Source organism: Hyla sarda, chromosome 4 (genome assembly GCF_029499605.1).
Source record: "Hyla sarda isolate aHylSar1 chromosome 4, aHylSar1.hap1, whole genome shotgun sequence".
Classification (NCBI taxonomy): domain Eukaryota; kingdom Metazoa; phylum Chordata; class Amphibia; order Anura; family Hylidae; genus Hyla; species Hyla sarda.
The window spans coordinates 390,420,467-390,443,451 of NC_079192.1; the positions used below are offsets into that span (position 1 = coordinate 390,420,467).

The window sequence follows — 22,985 nt, forward strand, 5'->3', positions numbered from 1 at the left end:
GTCCGGAGCAGGAGAGGTTTGCTCTGGGAATTTGCTATTGCTCTGCACAGTTCCTTACACGGAATGAGGTGGCAGCAGAGAGCACTGTGGTCAGACTGGAAAGGCCTACACAACTTCCTCTGGAGCATACACAGCAAAATAAGTACTGGAAGTTGCTGGGAGTTGTAGTTTTGCAACATCTAGAGGTCCGCAGGTTGAAGACCACTGCCCTAGAGGAAGTTGTGTAGGTCTTTCCAGTCTGACCACACAGTGCTCTCTGCTGCCACCTCTGTCTGATGTCAGGAACAGTCCGGAGCAGGAGAGGTTTGCTATGGGAATTTGCTATTGCTCTGCACAGTTCCTTACACGGATTGAGGTGGCAGCAGAGAGCACTGTGGTCAGACTGGAAAGGCCTACACAACTTCCTCTGGAGCATATACAGCAAAATAAGTACTGGAAGGTTTGAGTTTTTTCAAATTTACAAATTTGTATAACTTTTTTTTACCAGTTGATTTACAAACTATAAACCACAATTCTCTCCATTGTTCTGGTGAGTCTGTTTAGTGAGTATCCTTTCTTGGCCATTATGAAGACGTTTTGGCATGTATTTATTTTTTTTTTGATGTGGTAGTATTGTGTTTTTAAGAAAAGTGATACTGATCCTAAGCAGACCGGTCCGTGAGCAAGAGCTGACATGTTTGCTGTAGGAAGTCAAGCCTATAAAACAAGGACACGCTACAAAAGCCAAAATAATTGCTCCTTGTATATGTGTAGTAGGAGTCAGTTTCAAAGACCGGCGAACAGTGGGTGAGGAACAGAGTAAAAAAAAAAAAAAAAAAAATTATTTTAGTTTTTTATTTTTTTAAATATTTTTTTTTCTCACTGGGTTTTGAATAAGTTCTAAGACTGAGCGCATTGTTCATGTAAGAGACATTCACTTTGTTTAAGGACCCTATCTTGTATAAGGCATCTTTAATTTAAAGGGGTACTCCGGTGAAAACATTTTTTTCTTTTAAATCAACTGGTGGCAGAAAGTTAAACATATTTGTAAATTACTTCTATTAAAAAATCTTAATCCTTCCTGTACTTATTAGATGAATACTACAGAGGAAATTCTTTTCTTTTTGGAATGCTCTCTGATGACATCACGACCACAGTTCTCTCTGCTGACATTATTATTATAATAATAATAACACTTTATTTATTGTTGTCCTTAGTGGGATTTGAACCCAAGTCCCCAGCACTGCAAGGTAGCAGTGCTAACCACTGAGCCACCATGCTGCCCTTAGCATGCATCTGCTATGCATCTGCTATGCATCTGCTATGCACGGTTGCTAAAATGGACAGAGATGTCAGCAGAGAGCACTGTGTTCGTGATGTCATCAGTGTTCCAAAAAGAAAGGAATTTCCTCTTTAGTATTCAGCAGCTAATAAGTATTAAGGATTAAGATTTTTTAATAAAAGTAATTTACAAATATGTTTAACTTTCTGCCACCAGTTGATTAAAAAGAAAAAAGGGTTTCACCGGAGTACCCCTTTAACGTCAACCTTGTCTACTGTCGATAAAGCGACAAAAGAAAAAAATTATAATTTTAATGTTTGTTTCCTTAGAAGGCTTTAGATCTCAGTTGCAAAAACGTCAGCTATCATATATGTTTAGTCATCTCAAGTCAGTGTTTCCCAATTAGGATGCCTGCAGCTGTCCTGCTCTAGACAGTTCCTGACATGGACAGAGGTGTCAGCAGAGAGCATTGTGGTCAGACAGAAAAGAACAACTTAAAGGGGTTATCCAGGAAAAAACGTTTTTTATATATATATATATATATATATATATATATATATATATATATATATCAACTGGCTCCAGAAAGTTAAACAGATTTGTAAATTACTTCTATTAAAAAATCTTAATCCTTTCAGTACTTATGAGCTTCTGAAGTTAAGGTTGTTCTTTTCTGTCTAAGTAATCTCTGATGACACGTGTCTCGGGAACTGCCCAGTTTAGAAGAGGTTTGCTATGGGAATTTGCTTCTAAACTGGGCGTTTCCCGAGACAGGTGTCATCAGAGAGGACTTTGACAGAAAAGAACAACCTTAACTTCAGAAGCTCTTAAGTACTGAAAGGATTAAGATTTTTTAATAGAAGTAATTTACAAATCTGTTTAACTTTCTGGAACCAGTTGATGTATAAAAAAATTTTTTTTTCCTGGAATACCCCTTTAACTTCCTCTACAATAGATAAGTACTGGAAGGGTTAAGATTTTTAAATAGAAGTCATTCACAAATCTATTGAACTTTTTGGTACTTATTGATAAAAGAAAAAATAAAATAAAATGAAAGAAAAAACTTACACAGGAGTACCCCTTTAATAGCCACAGAATGAGTGCGGGTCCAACTGCAGGGAGGAATAGAGGCCATTTTTCTCTCTGGGTGAATGGGCCGCGTAGCGCATGTTTGGCCACTGCTCTATTGATTGTCTATGGGACTAAACATAGCTCTGCACTTGGCAATGTCCAGAAGACCCATAGAGAAGGAATGGAGTGGCAGTCTAGCATGCACAATGGCACTCCATTCACTTGGTGGAAAGTTGCCCTCCACTCTTGTGATGGGTTGGGATCCCAGTGGTAGAACCTAAACCGATCATGACAATGGGGGTCAGTTGTCCCCCGTATTAATGAAGCAGCAGCACCCAGGCTTGGCCACCTCTCCATGCAATGCCTATACGACTTGTGAACATAGCCGAGTTCTGCACTCAGCTATGTTCATAGGGCCTTCGAGAATCAATGGAGTGGTAGTCAGGTATACCCCCCCCCCCCCACAAACAATATAGTTAGTTATTCCATATCCTGAGAATAGATTATACCATTTAATCTTTGATAGCCCCTTTATAACAAAACAGCATAGAAAATATGCAAAAATTGCAGCAAAACTTGAGAAACATATAAAGATATTGGGGGCTATTTACTAAGAGTGGAGTGTAGGTTTCTTTGTGGGTTTTGATTCCCGACAGGTATTTTCCCACGGTATTTACTAAGGATTCCCTACACTTTCCACTTTTCCCTACGTTTTGCTTTCTTTACATTTGTTCTGTTGTGTAGGGTTTTTCTCAGCTCAAATCCACGACATTTTCTGTGGAAACCTTATTAAATATGTGGGGATTTTTCAAAACTGCTGTGGACATGCCCCTTTTGTCAGGACCACCCCCCTTTCTCATGTGGCCACTCCCCCCTTTTCAGTTTTTTCTTGTCAAATGGAGGGTTTTTGTTTTTTCGGTCGCAAATTGTGTCACACGGAACGCAAAACCTGAGAAAAAAGTGTTGGGATCACGTGACGTCATTGCCCCGCCCCTCGGGATGTCATGCCCCACCCCCTCAATGCAAGTCTATGGGAGGGGTCGTGACATCCGTCACGCCCCCTGCCATAGACTTGCATTGAGGGGGCGGGGCGTGACATCAAGAGGGGCGGGGTTATGAAGTCACGAGCTCCCGGCACCGGCTCCAAGCGTTTGGAACATTTTGTTCCAAACGCTGAGCAGCGGAGTACCCCTTTAAGATCCGTCGATGTGATTTATATAGCCAGCCCCCTGACGTGTCTGCAGATCCTTTTACAATGTCGCCCTGTTTCCTGATGTACTGTTTGGCCGAGTCTATAATGTGAAGCTTACATTGTTTTATGGTGCAGATCTCATAATCCTTTGTAGTCCTATGATTGATAGTTCCAGGTAGGACTCCAGTTTGGTCGGGCTTTATAGAAAATATTAGACTATGTGGAGTTGTATGGGACTGAGTGTGTCTGTTATTCTTTCTCTTGGGGAGAGGGAATTGGGCTCGTGGGAGATCTGCAAAGAGGAAGGAAGTCGAAAGTTTTAACAATAGCTGGAAACAGACAAGAAGATGGAAACTGGCAGTCAGTGGGCTGGATACGGCAGCACAGCTGTTGGGTTTGTGCGGGCACCATGGATTAGCATTGGTAGAACAAAGCCTGGCTTCATTTCTCTCATTGAATTACCTTCATTGTTATATGCGGGGATTGTTACTAACTCTTCTGTGTCTTGAAATGCGTCGCCCATTGTTAGCGCAGAGTGAAACCTCCCCCATCAGAATGTAGCTCTTCTTTTTACTAGAAGTCAGACCGTCTAAAGGTGTAGGCCTACTGAGGCTATAGGTCAATCCAGCTGTGAATAACTACAACTCCCAGCATCCTGGGACAGCTAAAGGCTATGTAAGTATATAAGAGTTGATGCATATGAGCCCTGTGCATGGAGCCTATATGGTTCTTTAGCGGGGAGCTGTATAGCCTCCATTCACTGCTAAACAGGATTCTTTGTATGTATAAAGATGTGTTTTCCTAGAAGCTAACGTGCTTTGGAGAATAATTTCTTTGAATACCTGTATTCAGACAGGCAATGAATACAGCAGCTTTTGCAGACTTAATGGTCTGCAGCATATTGCAGGGCCTGGTGCATGGAGCCTGCATGGTTCCTTCATATGGAGCAGTACATACTCCATTCACTGCTGAACAAGATCCTTTAAAGGGGTTATCCAGGAAAATTTGTTTATTCATATATATATATATATATATATATATATCAATTGGCTCCAGAAAGTTAAACAGATTTGTAAATCACTTCTATTCAAAAATCTTAATCCTTTCAGTACGTATGAGCTGCTGAAGTTGACTTGTTCTTTTCTGTCTAAGTGTTCTCTGAGACCCGTGTCTCGGGAACCGCCCAGTTTAGAAGCAAATCCCCATAGCAAACCTCTTCTACTCTGTGCAGTTCCCGAGATAAGCAGAGATGTCAGCAGAGAGCACTGTTGCCAGACAGAAAACAACAACTCAACTTCAGCAGCTGATAATTATTGAAAAGATTAAGATTTTTTAATAGAAGTAATTTACAAATCTGTTTAACTTTCTGGAGCCAGTTGATATATATAAAAAAAAGTTTTTTCCTGGAATACCCCTTTAAGTGCGATATGTAGAGAGATATTTTGCCATAGAAGCTAAACGTCTTAGAGAGAATCCCTTTGTACATATAAATACAGATGAGACCTATATCAGCCTACATCACCATTCCCTAAAATCTATCTATCAATCTATATCTTTTTTTTGGACATTTAGGAAACAACTAGATGGGTATACATCATGCTGCCTTAGGCAGTGCAATTTCCCAGGCAGGGAATGAATACATCTGCTGTTTGAAGAGATAGTCTGCTCTTTGGAGCATGGTCTGCAGCACCTCTAAGGGGGAGAACTAGCATCAGTGCTGTAAGATGTGAGTGGGCAGGGTGGGAGGGCTGTGATGATAAGCTAAAGGAAACCATTGCCTTTTGGGAATTGTAGTACTGAAAAGATAATGTGATATACTATGTAAGAGTTGATACCTTTAATGCATATAAATTCAGACGGGACATGCCGCCTTTTCTTGCTAGTTTTTTAGCGAATCTGCTGGGATATGGAGGTACACCATGTGCTTCTATGGAAGCCCTTTTATAATTCCATATGTGGTGGCGCACTAGTGTTTCTGTCTGTGGTGCAAAATGGTGGCTCGGAGCGATGAAACGTATCACTTCCTGACACCAGGGCACCGTTAACCTACACAGTCCGAGGATAGGACAGCTTCTCCTGGGCCAGGCGTTGGATAATAAAAACACCAATGCCAGGTTACAGATAACTGTCTTTACTGAGGCAGGAGTAGATGTTACAATCCTCACAGTGCAGATTAGAGTAGAGGAGATGCAGAGTAACCCTTGGGAGCCCTGAAGACTTGCTGTGACTTGCAGTATTGTAGTTTATATTTAAGACTTAATGCTTAGGCCTCCCACGCTGACTAGGATTCTCATAGTCTCCAATTAACGCTACACCTCCAGAGTATGAACTATCACTGTGTGGCCCATCGACTCACTGGATATTATGCTCACAATTAGGAATCTCTAAATCCTTCTGGGCAGGGAACACTTGCAGAATGGTGCGGTCGCTTGCTTGAAGATTTACTTTAGGCTTCCATTAAATCATCTCACACTGCTGCTGCCTCTCTTCCACACTGCAGCTCACACTGAGCTCTGCACACAGCTGAACTAAATAGCTCCTTCCCCTACACTACATATGGCCTAGCGAGGGGCAATCAGGGTCACATGGGTACTCTGCATCATACCTCCTTACAGATATCCTGTACATTTCTTAAAGGTACAGTGAAAAACAATGTAAATTAAACGACAAAGACCATAATGAATATTAAAGCATCACCTGAGCAGCAGGGCCTAGCGCAGGTTCCTGAAGCAATGTTTACCTGACAGGATGCACTCTGGTACTGGGACACCTCACATGCAGAACTGAGCCATTTACACAAGCCTGAGAAATCACTGTATTATAATCTGTCTCCCAATGCCAGCAGTACATGGTATGTCTTTTCTATGAATACTGTGACTTCGTAAAACTTCTAGCGCCATTCTTGATGATAAAAAGTATGGTTGGACAGGGCAACATTATACCCCCTATAGGTAGTTTCAAATACCAAACATAAATAAATTACACACCCCAGGGGAAAAGATAATAATAACCATATGTGAACTTCTGCTATAACATAGCTAAGTACAAAGGGAGCTGTATATATAAAGTAACGTATATACTCGAGTATAAGCCGACCCGAATATAAGCTGAGGCCCCTAATTTCACCCCAAAAACCCAGGAAAAGTTATTGACTCGACTATAAGCCTAGGGTGGGAAATGCATCACCCCCCCCCTGTCATCATCCAGACCTCCGTCATCATCCCCCCTTCATCATCACCACCTGTCATCATCAACCCTTCATCATTACCCTGTCATCATCCCCCCCTTCATCATCATTCGCCTGTCATCATCCCCCCTTCATCATCACCGCCTGTCAGTGGTCTTCAACCTGAGGACCTTCGCTGGGAGTTGTAGTTTTGAAACATCTGGAGGTCCGCAGGTTGAAGACCACTGCGGCCTTCGTCATCATCCAGCCCCCCCCCCCCCCCCTTGTTTTGTACTCACCTCCCCTCGGTGGGAAGGAAGGGTGAGCTGGTCCGGGCCATCTATGCTGCAGGGACCGTCCGGTGGGGAGGCATAGTCGTTCCGGGCTGTCCTTCTTCATCGGGGGGGCCTCTTCTCCGCACTTCCGGGCAGCCCCGGACTAGTGATGTTGCCTTGACGATGACGCACAGGGACCTTGCGCATGAACGTCCCTGTGCGTCATCGTCAAGGCAACGTCACTAGTCCGGGGCCGGGCCCGAAGCATGGAGAAGAGGCCCCCCCCCGGTGAAGATTGACAGCCCGGAACGACTGTCCCTCCCCACCGGACGGTCCATGCAACATAGATGGCCCTGACCAGCTCACCCTTCCTTCCCGCCGAGGGGAGGTCAGTACAAAACAAAAGGGGGGGGGGGAGGGGTTTGAATGATGACGAAGGCCGCAGTGGTCTTCAACTTGCGGACCTCCAGATGTTTCAAAACTACAGCTCCCAGCATGCCCGGACAGCCGATGGCTGTTCGGGCATGCTGGGGTTTGTAGTTCTGCAACATCTGGAGGTCCGCAGGTTGAAGACCACTGAAGGCTGAGAGTTCGCTCGAGTATAAGCCGAGGGGGGTGTTTTCAGCACGAAAAATCGTGCTGAAAAACTCTGCTTATATTCGAATATATACGGTATACAGACAAGGTAGCCACAAGTTTTAGGAATAAGAAGTCTTATATATCAGCCAAGTAGAAAGCACAGAAAACCCATAAAGAAAATACAAACCAAAAAAGTCCCAGGATGCCGCCACCCCAAAACGTGTTTCGGTCAGAAGACCATCATCCGGGGGTCACTACCCCTATAGGTAGTGTGTAAGGGCAGCTTGTTTCTTGTCTTACGAACAATGGTCATGGTGCTATACTCAAAACTTACAGGGACTCGTCAAATGGGTTTGTAGGCCAGCATCCCAACAACAAAAAGAGGAAAATCCTTTATCGGTCTTTCGCTTACAAAAACTCAGTTCATGAAATCTATCTACCTAGATCAGTGGTCCCCAAACTGTGGCCCTCCAGATGTTGCAAAACTACAACTCCCAGCATGCCTGGACAGCCAACGGCTGTCCAGGCATGCTGGGAATTGTAGTTTTGCAACATCTGGAGGGCCACAGTTTGGGGACCACTGACCTAGATGATAAAATGCAAAGTGATACTTTCTGGAGCCTAAAAGGGAACATATTCATTCACATCAAATCTGTTCCAAAAGAGGAACATTTCAGGAACAATGTAAGGCTTTGGGGTTTTGGTCAGGCCTACGAACCATTGGGGAGAACCTCTAGAGAAATAAAAAGTGCTGCCGAAAACCAGAAAGTAACAAAGCTCATACAATAGGAGTCAGATGGTTTATTGTGTAGAATTTCTTTACAATACACTATCATTTCGGCTGGGCAGGGACATCTTCCCGTCCACCATTGACTTTCCTACCAACATTGTTTCTTTACACCCCATTGTATGTATTGTCTGCTGCCTATATTCCTGTCTATGATAAAATCAGCAATAAACCTTACAGTCTAGGCCTTGTCTGTATTGTAAATCTATAGAGGATATAGCCCCAACCAATCACAGCTCAGCTTTCACTTTACCTCAGCTCGTTAGCTGAGCTGTGATTGGTTGCTCTGGGAAAGTCACTCCACTTTTTCTCTCACAGAGTTGGATAAATCTGGGCCCATGTGATTCACAGATACAGATATAGATACACTGATTTTCTACGGACACACAGAATTATCCATAGGAGAAGAAAGGAAGTGGGGACATTTTTATCTTATTTTTGGGGACATTTTTACCTTATTTTAGCTTTATTGAATTCTTTACTTAGTGGTTTATGGAAAGCATGGGGGAGCTACAAAGAAGAGATTTCCTGTATGAAAACAAAGGCCGAAAAGCTATTGAAAGGAATTTTCATGTTTCAGCTATTGAAACTCTTCATGTTGGTGACATCCTTTTTAGACATACAAAGTTTGGCGACACTCTCCTCGCTGTATCCCCAATTGCACATTACGCATTGCACGTCCTACGGCCTGCGACAGGATACAGCATTACAAATGTCGCTGCTATCCGCCTCTGCCATTTCATTCCCCCCCTTGATCACCCATGTGCCATTTCATCACCCCTTTATCCCTTCTCTGCCATTTCATTCTCCGCCTTAATCACCCCGTGTTATTTTATTACAGCCCTCCCCCGATCAACCCCTGTGTCACCTTATTCCCATTCCCATGCTGTACCAATTCATCCCGCTGTGTCACTCTATCCCTCTGTGTAACTTCACCCCCTATTGATCCCCCCGTGTCACTTCATCCCCCCCTTTATTCCCCCCCATATCACTTGATTCATCCTCCCCCCTAGTGCCACTTCATTACCCCATCTTCATCACCCCCTGTGCATTTTCATTATCCCCTTTGGAATTCCCCCGATGCCACTTCATTCCTTCTCTTGTAAATGTGCCACTTCTTTTACACCCTGTGCCACGTTATTACCCCTTCTTCCTTACCCCCTGTGCCACTTTATTCCCCCCTTGTAACCCCGCCATGCCACTTTATTCACCCGCTGTACTACTTCATTACCCCCTTGTAAGCATCCCATGCCACTTAATTCTCCCCTTTGATCCCACACTATCATTACCCTCTCTCCATCACCCTCTGTGCCACTTCATTCCCCTCCTTGTAACCGGGGGAATGGGCATCAGTCCTCAGTCCCGAACAAGGGAAAGTGGGCATCACATGGGTGTTACTCGTCAATCCCGACATCCACCCCTGCTCACTGATTGAAGTGGCTGCTGGATGTGACCGAACAGTGACCGGCGGTGGCTGCTGCTGTGGCATGGTCCTGCAACACACCTAAGGACTGTCGCCGTCACACCAATTTGTCATGGCACCCAGTTTGTAAAGCCCTGGCCTAGCAGTCACTGCATCAAGGTGTAAGTTGTGGACTGTAATACTGGATTACAACCATAAGGCCGTCTTCAGATGAGGCAGATATGTTGCAGATGTTAATCGCAGATTTTGACAGTAAATCCACGTAGTACAGTATAATGAAAGTGTTGCCCAAAACTCCAACTCCCATCATGTACTCTCAGACTTTGGTATAGGTGCACAAACCACAACTAAATTGACATGCCATGGAATTCAATTGGGTATTCTGGGATCAATGTTTTTTTCAAGACATATCACTTAATAATATATGGGAAGATTTATCAAAACCTGTGTAGAGGAAGAGTAGTGCAGTTGCCCATAGCAACCAATCAGATCACTTCTTTCATTTTTAAAGAGGCCTGTGAAAAGTGAAAGAAGCGATCTGATTGGTTGCTATGGGCAACTGGTCATGTTTCTTCTGCACACTTTTTAAAGGGGTACTCCACTGGAAAAAAAAATTATGAATCAACTGGTGTCAGGCAGTTAAACAGATTTGTAAATTATTTCTATTAAAAAATCTTAATCCTTCAAGTACTTATCCGCTGCTGTTATGATCCACAGGAAGTTCTTTTCTTTTTGAATTTCCTTTCTGCCGTAGTGCTCTCTACTGACACCTCTTCCATTTTAGGAACTGTCTGATGTAGGAGCAAATCCCCATAGAAAACCTCTCCTGCTCTGGACAGTTCCTAAAATGGGCAGTGGTGTCAGCAGAGAGCACTGTGGTCAGGCAGAAAGGAAATTCAAAAAGAAAAGAACTTCCCGTGGATCATAACAGCAGCTGATAAGTACTGAATAAGATTAAGATTTTTTAATAGAAGTAATTTACAAATCTGTTTAACTTTCTGCTATCAGTTGATTTAAAAAAAAAAAAAAATGTTTTCCAGTGGAGTACCCCTTTAAATAAATCTCCCTGATAATGTTTGGCGCTTCTAGCGGCCCATAATACAGTGGTCCCTCAACATACGATGGTAATCCGTTCCAAACGGACCATCGTTTGTTGAAACCATTGTATGTTGAGGGATCCGTGCAATGTAAAGTATAGGACAGTGGTCTACAACCTGCGGACCTCCAGATGTTGCAAAACTACAACACCCAGCATGCCCGGACAGCCGTTGGCTGTCCGGGCATGCTGGGTGTTGTACTTTTGCAACATCTGGAGGTCTGCAGGTTGTAGACCACTGTTAGAGGAAGTTGTACTCACCTGTCCTCGCCGCTCCGGACCGTCACCGCTCGTCACCACTGCCCTGGATATTGCCATCCATCACTGTCGCCGCGTCCCCAAGGTGTCCCCGACGCTCCTACAAGGCCTCTGCTTCCCCGGCATCCTCGCTCTCCGTCGCCGCCATCACGTCGCTACGCGCAACGCTCCTATTGGATGACGGGGCGGCGTGCGCAGTGACGTGATGACGACGATGGAGAGCGCCGACGATGCAGGGGATCCTGAAGAGGACGCGCCGGAGCCCCGAGGACAGGTAAGTGATCTTTAGCGGACCACACGGGGCACCGTAAACGGCTATCAGGTGGCAGCTGAAGCAGTCTGCGCTGCCGGATAGCCGTTTATGCGATGGCCCCGACATACAAAAGTATCGTATGTTGATGCTGCCTTCAACATACGGCCTCTGAGAGGCCATCGTATGTTGAAATGATCGTATGTCGGGGCCATCGTAGGTCGAGGGGGTCACTGTATATGATCTGGGGGAAGTGGTCCTGATGGTGTTAATAGCGTAACCAGGAGGTGGATAATCTAATGCAGTGTTTTCCAAACAGTGTATCCCTAGCTGTTGCAAAACTACAACTCCCAGCATGCACACATGCTGGGAGTTGCAGTCTTGCAACAGCTGGAGGCACCCTGTGTGAGAAACACTGATCTTATGAGTGATATTAATCTATGCAAATGTTGTTCAAATGGAACCATTTCCCTACATGTTGTATTTGATGGCCGTAAACACAAAGAAATTGTTCGTAAAATTTATTAGAAAAATCTTTGTATTTACTGCCAACAAATACAAGTAAAGGCTTATGATGCACTATGAAGAGTTCTCCATGGGAAAATCGTTGTGAACATACAGGAATGTAACAATCTTTCAGATTTAACAATTGCATTTCCATACATGGGAAATTTTTGGGACAGTTGTTACAACATGTCGGATTAATAGTTGTATCAACCAGAGAAACTACAGCCAAAAGGGTAAAAATCTCCCGGAAGATCTGCAGCCATGGGTGGTGTGAAAACCCCAGGTAGATGACAGAAACAGGATAGATTATTTAATGCAGAATAGGATATGTGTGTATATATATATATATATATATATATATATATATATACACACATAAAACATTAACATAGGTAAGACATATACCACTATAGTTACCACATATGTCCCCTATATTGTTACTGACCAAATCCAATATACCAATATTACCAATAATACCCATATACCAAGACTAATACAGTGGGGATCAAAAGTTTGGGCACCCCAGGTAAAAATTTGTATTAATGTGCATAAAGAAGCCAAGGGAAGATGGAAAAATCTCCAAAAGGCATCAAATGACAGATTAGACATTCTTATAATATGTCAACAAAAGTTCGATTTTATTTCCATCATTTACACTTTCAAAATAACAGAAAACAAAAAAAATGGCGTCTGCAAAAGTTTGGGCACCCTGCAGAGTTAATATCTTGTACTGCCCCCTTTGGCAAGTATCACAGCTTGTAAACGCTTTTTGTAGCCAGCCAAGAGTCTTTCAATTCTTGTTTGAGGTATCTTTGCCCATTCTTCCTTACAAAAGTCTTCCAGTTCTTTGAGATTTCTGGTCTGTCTGTCACACACTGCTCTTTTAAGGTCTATCCATAGATTTTCAATTATGTTGAGGTCAGGAGATTGTGAAGGCCATGGCAAAACCTTCAGTTGTAATCAATCCCCCGTGGATTTTGAGGTGTGTTTATAATCATTATCCATTTGTAGAAGCCATCCTCTCTTTAACTTCAGCCTTTTCATAGATGGCATCAAGTTAGCATCCAAAATTTGCTGAAATTTTATTGAATCCATTTTTCCTTCTACTCGTGAGATGTTCCCTGTGCCACTGGCTGCAATACAACCCCAATGCATGATTGATCCACCCCCATGCTTAACAGTTGGACAGAGGTTCTTTTCATTAAATTCGGTTCCCCTTCTTCTCCAAACGCACTTTTGCTCATTCCGGCCAAAAAGTTCGGTCCACAGAACTTGTTTCCAAAATGCATCAGGCTTGTCTATATGTTCATTTGCAAAGTTCAAATGCTGATTTTTGTGGTGAGGACGTAGAAGAGGTTTTCTTCTGATGGTTCTTCCATGAAGACCATATTTGTACTAGTATCTCTTTATAGTGGAATAGTGTACCACAACTCCAGTGTCTTCCAGATCTTTCTGGAGGGATTGTGCAGTCAAACGTGGGTTTTGAATTGTTTTTCTCACAATCCTGCGAGCTGTTCTGTCTGATATTTTTCTTGGTCTTCCAGATCTCGCTTTAACTTCCACTGTTCCTGATGACTGCCATTTCATAATTACATTCCGAACAGAGGATATTGACATCTGAAAATGTTTTGCTATCTTCTTATAGCCTTCTCCAGCTTTGTGAGCGTCAACTATTTTCAGTGTCAGATTTCTAGACAACTGCTTAGAAGAACCCATGGTGCTGATTGTTGGGGCAAGGTCAGATGAGTCTGGGAATTTAAAACCTTTGAGATTGACATCACCTGGTCTTTCCAGATGATGATTGAGAACAATCCATGACACTGGCAGGTCTCAGCTTTGCAAAGGGGGCAGTGCATGCTATAAATTCTGCAGGGTGCCTAAACTTTTGCAGATGCCTTTTTTTTTTGTTTTCTGTTATTTTGAAAGTGTAAATGATGGAAATAAAGTCTAACTTTTGTTGACATATTATAAGAATATCTAATCTGTAATTTGATGCCTTTTGTTTTTTTCTCCATCTTTCCTTGGCTTCTTTATGCACATTAATACAAATTTTTACCTGGGGTGCCAAAACTTTTGGTCCCCACTGTAATACCAGTAAAAGCAGTTTAAAAGGAATAAATAATACAGCATACCATAACTACTAGTCACCATATCATTAATAATACCGTCATACTGTTATTGAATAAAATATGACATCCAGTGACACACATGATGTCTTCTCTGATCGAAGTTGCTCACTTTTCCTTTTCTTCTCTATCTGGCCCAGACCACCATGAAGACTTTTCCCGCCTATGACTCATCTCTGCAGAATCTGCCAGACTTATATTTTAGGCTCCACAACATTCTCCTCTCTTCCATACAAACTCCCCATCTCTTTTGCCACACACAGTAATAGTGCCCATTTTGTGCCCCCATATAAGTAGTTGGTTCCCTTCTCTGTCACCATATATTAAAAGGGCCCCTCTGCATCCCTTAAAGATGCACACTCAGTTGCTCTCCATCTGGGATCTGGGACATGTGTCTCCAACTTCCAGAAGGGCCCCCCTTTCCGGGACAACCCTGGTGGCCGAGGCTCTAACATCTACTGGGGGTCTTGCCTGGGGGCATATGCTCCCTTGACTCACAGCCAAGCCCGGTCTGGGGTATATATATGAGTAGACCCTGAGCCAATTACTACATCGGCACAGATTTCTGTCCTGTTGCTGCAATAGATAAATTAAAGGGGTATTCCAGGCAAAACCTTTTTTTTATATATATATATATATATATATATCTCAACTGGCTCCGGAAAGTTAAACAGATTTGTAAATTACTTCTATTAAAAAATCTTAATCCTTCCAATAGTTATTAGCTTCTGAAGTTTTCTGTCTAACTGCTCAATGATGATGTCACGTCCCGGGAGCTGTGCATGATGGGAGAATAATCCCCATAGGAACTGCACAGCTCCCGGGACGTGAGTCATCAGAGAGCAGTTAGACAGAAAACAACAACTCAACTTCAGAATCTAATAACTATTGGAAGGATTAAGATTTTTTAATAGAAGTAATTTACAAATCTGTTTAACTTTCCGGAGCCAGTTGATATATATAAAAAAAAGTTTTGGCCTGGAATACCCCTTTAATGTAGCTCTCAACCTAGTGTCATGAAGTCTGTGTAGCTTACAGAGCATTACCTACACTGGACACATTGCAGCAAACCTTCAGCTATAAGAAGGAATAGATCTGTACAATATAAAGCATTTAGATTTTAAAGATTCTTTTTTTTTTTTTTTTTCTTGGAGGGGGGGGGGGGGTTGGGCTGTTTAAGGATCATGCAAATTGTGTTGCAAAAATGTCTGTCTAAAAATTATAATAGTCATGGATTTAATTCAAGGAAATTTCCACACCAAATTCTGCTGGGTGTGATTCACATATCACCTTTCACAAATAGTGACCTGCCAACCATCCCTAAAGACAGACGGCTGTGCTTGTGTATACCATCAAAGGGGTTATCTCAGGGTAAGTGATAAGTATGTGATCTGTGGAGGTCTGACCACTGAGACCCTCACCAATCATAAGAGTAGCGGTCCCTTGTCTTATAAGTCAATAGAGTGATGGTCGAACATGTGCACTGCTTTTACTCCTTATATGATTGACAAAAATAGCCAAGCACTGTGCCCTTGGGACAACCCCTTTAAGGGATCACTTCTTCATTCTTCTGATCAGTGGGGATCTTAGGGATCTACCTTTGTATTGAAAAACAGCAGTGAATTGCCAAATTTACCACTCAGTGAGCTTTGTGATGTGGTGCTTTATCCTGCTGGAAGTAGCCAACAGAAGATGGGTCCATGGTCAGCTATTAAGGTAGGCTGTTATGTTTATACCATGTTCAGTTGGTACTAAGGGGTCTATAGGGGGCCACGATAATGTCCCTCACCCCATTACACCACCACAACTAGTATGACCGGTTAATACAAGGCAGGATGGATCCATGCTTTCATGTTGTTTAACGGTGTACTCCGGTGGAAAACGTTTTATTTATTTTTTTTATCAACTGGTGCCTGAAAATTAAACAGATTTGTAAATTACTTCTATTAAAAAAATCTTAATCCTTCCAGTACTTATTAGCTGCTGAATACTACAGAGGAAATATTTTTCGTTTTTGGAACACAGAGCTCTCTGCTGACACCTCTGTCCATTTTAAGAACTGTCCAGAGTAGGAGAAAATCCCCATAGAAAAAATATGCTACAGTTCCTAAAATGGACAGAGATGTCAGCAGAGAGCACTGTGGTCATGATGTCAGCAGAGAGCTCTGTGTTCCAAAAAGAAAATAATTTCCTCTTTAGTATTCAGAAGCTAATAAGTACTGGAAGGAGTAAAATTTTGAATAGAAGTAATTTACAAATCTGTTTAACTTTCTGGCACCAGTTGATAAAAAATAAAAATAAAAAAAGTTTTCCACCGGAGTACCCCTTTTAGCCAAATTGTGACCCTGACATCTAAAGGTCACAGCTGGAATCAAGACTCCTCAGACCAGGCAATGTTCTTCCATTGTCCAGTTTTGGTGCCTGTGCGAATTGTAGCCTGTTTCCTGTTCTTAGCTGACAGGAGTGGCACCCGGTGTGGTCTTCTGCTGCTGTAACCCATCTGCTTTAAGGTCCCACATGTTGTGTGTTCAAAGATGGTATTCTACATACCTTAATTGTAATGAGTGGTTATTTAAGATACTGTTGCCTTTCTGTCATCTGGAAGCAGTCTGCCTATTCTCCTCTGACATAAACAGGCCATTTTTATCCACACAACTGCTGCTCCTTGGATATTTTCTCTTTTTTGGACCATTCTCTGTAACCCTAGAGATGGTTATGCATGAAAATCCCAGGAGATCAGCAGTTTCTGAAATACTCAGACCAGCCAGTGTAGCACCAACAAGTCACTTAAAGGGGTACTGTGGCGCTTAGACATCTTATTCCCTTATCCAAAGGATAGGGGATAAGATGCCTGATCGCGGGGGTCCCGCCGCTGGGGACCCCCGTGATCTTGCACGCAACAACCCAGTTAAAATCAGTCCCTGGAGGATGTTCGCTCCAGGTCTGATTACCGGCGACCACGGTGACCACAGCTGTCACGCCCCCTCCCATAGGCTTGCATTGAGGGGTGGAGCGTGACGTCACACGCCGCCGGCCCCGTGGTCGCCGGTAATCAGACCCGGAGTGAACATGCTCCGGGGACCGATTTTAACTGGGGTTCTGCGTGCAAGATCACGGGGGTCCCCAGTGGCGGGACCCCAGCGATCAGGCATCTAATCCCCTATCCTTTCACCACGTCAACATGCCTAAATGCATTGAGTTGCTGCCATATGATTGGCTGATTACCTATTTGTGTTGACAAGCAATGGATTGAGCGTACCTACGTCACCAGCGAATGCATATAGACGTATATAAAATGACGTAAGAACGTGTTCAGTTTTCATTTAATTTATACTTTTCCAGAAGGAGCGACGCAGTGCAAAAAGTACTTAATAGGAGCAGCGACCGTGTGCCTGTAATGTAAGGAAAAAACTGCTTTAACCCTTTCTTGCCTTCTCAATAATAAACGGAACTGCTTTAACCCTTTCCTGCCTCCTCAAGAACATTTCTGGGTAATAAACGTCAGGCCTGCAGTTCAAGCCTCATGAGAAGGAAGATAAAGCCACAACTGGTCCCGATAACATCACCAGCAATGGTCAGTGCTTACAGTTCAGTTCTCAGCTGCCGTCACTTCCCTTTCCTTTTCCTTTTGCAAGAAAGCCCTGATGCCTAGTGCAAAAAAAAAAAAAAGATGTTCGGGCTGGGACCATGTCCAAATCGTAACGCGCACTGAGAGCTCCAACGACAAGGGGCCCGTTCACGCATGTGGAGAGAAGGGGTGGATGTCGCTGGGTCAGCCATTCAGGTAAATGCGAGCTGCGCTGGTATAGGATAGATTATCATCACATAATAGGATTCAGTGTTACATTGGCTGCAGACTCTACAATGCTCCTATTATGCTCCCTGCACATAGTTTTCATGGCTTTAATTCTGCCTCAATTTAAAGGGGAAGAATGGGTACAAATACATCTATTTATGGTTGGCACATCATTGCTTGAGGACCCAGCTAGTCTGAAGCAGTGTTTCCCAAGCTGGGTGCCTTCGGCTGTCTGGGCATGCTGGGAGTTGTAGTTTTCCAACAGCTGGAGGCATCCTGCTTGGGAAAGATTAATCTAGAGTCACTATGAGAAATACCTTAACAGAAAGAAGAAAAAAGAAAGAAGTCACACAGGATCTCTGTTTCTTTTGAAAAGTCACATTTCCTTTCTTAAGTTAGTTAATTTCATGAACTTAACCTGGTGGGATTGGGTCAGGGAACCCCGTGTCTGCAGACAGGTGCACGTCTGGGACCCACATCTATCTAGAGCTGCAACCAACGATTGTTTCTAAAAATCGATTATTGATTCGATTAATCAGATTTAAGCAAAAAAAAAAGATTTGGGGACCAGGGAAGGGTTAAAGGGAGGATGGAGGGAAGTGGGGACCACATCATAAAGAGTTAACAGGGGGGAAAGATAAAAAGAGAAAAAAAAGGAACACAATAGCGCCCCTGGTGAAGTACGTTAGGCACAGGTAGGGAGATGCTGGTAATAACACTCACCCTGTGGTGTTGCGCTCAGAGCACAACATCTGGTATTTCATATATCATAGAATGGGATCCTGCAGCTTGATTCCCCTGATCCCAGGCAGCGTCTGGTCCGGTAATGGTATAGGCAGCAGAAGAAACAAAAACGGAACTTTTTCCAAGCTCCAGATCCCTTGAGGTAGTCAGTCTAACAAAGTAGACCAATTTCAATAAAAGATAACATTTATTCCAAGCATAAACCAACGCGTTTCAGACCCGAAACGGGCCCTTCATCAGGACTAAATGCTGATGATGCATTCTGTCCTTATGAAGGGCCCGTTTTGGGTCTGAAACGCGTTGATTTATGCTTGGAATAAATGTCATCTTTTATTGAAATTGGTCTACTCTGTTAGACTGACTACCTCAAAGGTATCTGGCGCTTGGAATACGTTCCGTTTTTGTTTCTTCTGCTGCCTAAACAGGGGGGAAAGAGAAGGGACAGCACCTGAAGGGTTAACAGAGGGTAATAGCTGAGGGACAGCAACTAAAGGGTTAACAGGGGACAAAAGAGAGGGGCAGCAACTGATGGGTTAACAGAAGGTAAGAGTGAAGGGACAGCAACTGAAGGGTTAATGGGAGGAAAAGACAGGGGACATTCCCTGAAGAGTTAACAGAGGGTAATAGTCAAGGAACAGCCGCTGAAGGGTTAACAGGGGAGAAACGAGAGAGGACAGCACCTGAAGGGTTAACCTATGAGCCTCGTTGCAGGGGAGAAGGAGCAGATCACAGACCTTAGTGATGGCCGCCTCCTGCACCAGGAAGATCTGTCTGTCACTGCACGGAGGCTGGAGATCAGAACTTCTCGCCATATAGGGGGACTCCCGTTATGTCAGGACCGTAGGCTTTTTGTTACTTGAGGCACCAAGGACAAGGAGGCGGCGCCGGATTGCGGACTCCAGGCCGTGGTCTCAGTGCTGGAGTTAGGCCGCAGACATTTAGGCCAGGTTCACACTGCAGAAAAATTCCACCCGGAGATTCCGAGTGCGGCCAGGACCGACTGAATCAGTGGGTGCTAGGACCGTGCGGACACTGCAGTCTCCAATAGACTGCAATGTGTTCCGCTATTATTTCCGCCTGAATAATGAGCAACGTCATTCTTCAGGTAGAAATTTCCAAGCGGATTTTCCGTTCACAAATTCCGAAGTGTGAATCTGTGAACGGAAACCCATTCACCATACTATACATTTTAGCAAGCGGAATTTCCGTAGTGTGAACCTAAGCCTAAAAGTCAGGGAAAGTAGTAGGAATACTGCGTTTCTATGCCACGCCCCCTAACGACAGAAGCTACAACAAATAATGACTAATTAATTGATTATCGTTTTTTATTGATAATATCGATTACTTGTTGCATCCCTACATCTATCAGACATTTCTGGTATATCATGAATAGAGATGAGCGAATTTACAGTAAATTCGATTCGTCACGAACTTCTCGGCTCGGCAGTTGATGACTTATCCTGCATAAATTAGTTCAGCTTTCAGGTGCTCCCGTGGGCTGAAAAAGGTGGATACAGTCCTAGGAGACTCTTTCCTAGGAATGTATCCACCTTTTCCAGCCCACCGGAGAACCTGAAAGCTGAACTAATTTATGCGGGAAAAGACATCAACTGCTGAGCCGAGAAGTTCGTGACAAATCGAATTTACTGTAAATTCGATATTTCTAATCATGAATATATGCCAGAAATATTATCATCCTTTTAAATCAGCGGTCTTCAAACTGTGGCCCTCCAGATGTTGCAAAACTACAACTCCCAGCATGCCCGGACAGCCAAAGGCTGTCCGGGCATGCTGGGAATTGTAGTTTTGCAACATCTGGAGGGCCACAGTTTGAAGACCAATGTTTTAAATGGTCAAACCTTAAAGGGGTATTCCAGGCAAAACCTTTTTTTTATATATATATATATATATATATATATCAACTGGCTCCGGAAAGTTAAACAGATTTGTAAATTACTTGTATTAAAAAATCTTAATCCTTCCAATAGTTATTAGCTTCTGAAGTTTTCTGTCTAACTGCTCAATGATGATGTCACGTCCCGGGAGCTGTGCTTGATGGGAGAATATCCCCATAGGAACTGCACAGCTCCCGGGACGTGAGTCATCAGAGAGCAGTTAGACAGAAAACAACAACTCAACTTCAAAAGCTAATAACTATTGGAAGGATTAAGATTTTTTAATAGAAGTAATTTACAAATCTGTCTAACTTTCCGGAGCCAGTTGATATATAAAAAAGGTTTTGGCCTGGAATACCCCTTTAAAGGGCTATTCTGGTATCAGAAAATTGTACCTAAATAAGACTATTACCACAAGATAAATAACTTACCAATATAGTGTTATCACCAATTGTATTGGCTTCAGCATGTTTCGTGTCATTCACTCCAGACAGGAAGTTGTATAGTTATTTCATCTTCATTTTCAATGTGGTGTCTCAGCAGCACCCTGGCTTATTCCAAAGGCTGTCTGGTCATGCTGGGATTTGGAGTTTTGCCACAGCTGGAGGCACCTTCTTGGAAAACACTGGTCTTAAGACTGATTGCTATTATGTGGGGGAGAAGTCTCTATGAGAAATACCCTACTAGAGAAAGAAGTCACACTGGGACCCTGTTTCTTTTAAAAAGCCACATCTCCTTTCTTAAGTTAGTAGTTTTTTCTGCATTTCTAAAATAGAAGCTGCTGTATGTGTTCCCTATGAGAAGCTTATGGTAACAGAACATCGGAGAACATGGCATGAGAGTTGTTAAAGGGGTACTCCGGTGAAAACCTTTTTTCTTTTAAATCAACTGGTGGCAGAAAGTTAAACATATTTGTAAATTATTTCTATTAAAAAATCTTAATCCTTCCAGTACTTATTAGCTGCTGAATGCTACAGAGGAAATTCCTTTCTTTTTGGAACACTGATGACATCACGAGGACAGTGCTCTCTGCTGACATCTCTGTCCATTTTAGCAACCATGCATAGCAGATGTATGCTAAGGGCAGCATGGTGGCTCAGTGGTTAGCACTGCTGCCTTGCAGTGCTGGGGACTTGGGTTTAAATCCCACTAAAGACAACAATAAATAAAGAGTTATTATTATAATAACATCAGCAGAGAGAACTGTGATTGTGATGTCATCAGAGAGCATTCCAAAAAGAAAAGAATTTCCTCTGTAGTATTCAGCAGCTAATAAGTAAAGGAAGGATTAAGATTTTTTAATAGAAGTCATTTACAAATATGTTTAACTTTTTGCAACCAGTTGATTTAAAAGAAAAAAGGTTTTCACCGGAGTACCCCTTTAAGACTGATTGCTATTATATGGGGGACTATGAGAAATACCCTACTAGAGAAAGAAGTCACACTGGGAAACTGTTTCTTTTAAAAAGCCACATCTCCTTTCTTGTTACTAGTTTTTTCTGCATTTCTAAAATAGAAGCTGCTGTCTGTGTTCCCTATGAGAATCTTATGGTAACAGAACATCTGAGAAGATGGCATGAGAGTTGTTAAAGGGGTACTCCGGTGAAAACCTTTTTTCTTTTAAATCAACTGGTGGCAGAAAGTTAAACATATTTGTAAATTATTTCTATTAAAAAATCTTAATCCTTCCAGTACTTATTAGCTGCTGAATGCTACAGAGGAAATTCCTTTCTTTTTGGAACACTGATGACATCACGAGGACAGTGCTCTCTGCTGACATCTCGGTCCGTTTTAGCAACTGTGCATAGCAGATGTATGCAAAGGGCAGCATGGTGGCTTAGTGGTTAGCAGTGCTGGGGACTTGGGCTCAAATCCCACTAAGGACAACAATAAATAAAACGTTGTTATTATTATAATAACGTCAGCAGAGAGAACTGTGCTTATGATGTCATCAGAGAGCATTCCAAAAAGAAAAGAATTTCCTCTGTAGTATTCAGCAGCTAATAAGTACAGGAAGGATTAAGATTTTTTAATAGAAGTAATTTACAAATATGTTTAACTTTCTGCCACCAGTTGATTTAAAAGAAAAAAGGTTTTCACCAGAGTACCCCTTTAAAATAGAACTACAGCAGTGTTTCCTAACCAGGATGCCTCTAGCTGTTGTGAAACAACAACGCTCAGCATGTCCGGACAGCCAAAGCCGTAGTGTATTTTGAAATACACTTAGGTTATGTTCACACCTCAGGATTTCCATGCCAAATTCCGCTTGGAATTCTGCATGTAAATTCAGCTGCAGCAGAGTCCTCTTGTATTTTTGGGGATTCTGCTGCGCTGTGCAAATGGCGGAATTTCTATGCCAGACATGGAAATTCTGAATTCCGTGTCCGCAGAAAGAATTAATGGAATGCATAGCCGTCTATGAAACTGCACATTCCCTTGCGGTCCTAGCACTGACATATTATGCCTCCACCCGCAGTCTCTGGATGTCCACACGCGGACATTCCCCCATGTGAACATAGCCTAATTGTCAACAGAATGTCCCATTCTCTTTGTTGAAGC

General features: G+C 42.9%; 1 protein-coding gene across 6 annotated transcripts in view; it reads left to right on the forward strand.

Annotated features, from left to right (window-relative positions):
* Positions 1–22,985, forward strand: part of ARAP3 (ArfGAP with RhoGAP domain, ankyrin repeat and PH domain 3) — a 188,496-nt gene that overhangs the window by 25,816 nt on the left and 139,695 nt on the right. Inside the window, exon 1 of one of the 6 annotated variants that reach the window (XM_056517063.1) lies at positions 15,239–15,362. The exons of 4 other annotated variants lie outside the window; for them this stretch is intronic. The gene's annotated coding sequence lies outside the window, so the exon portion shown is untranslated. Of the gene's footprint in view, positions 1–15,238; positions 15,363–17,646; positions 17,776–22,985 lie in introns of those variants that run through there. One more of the 6 variants, XM_056517062.1, reaches the window with a different exon arrangement.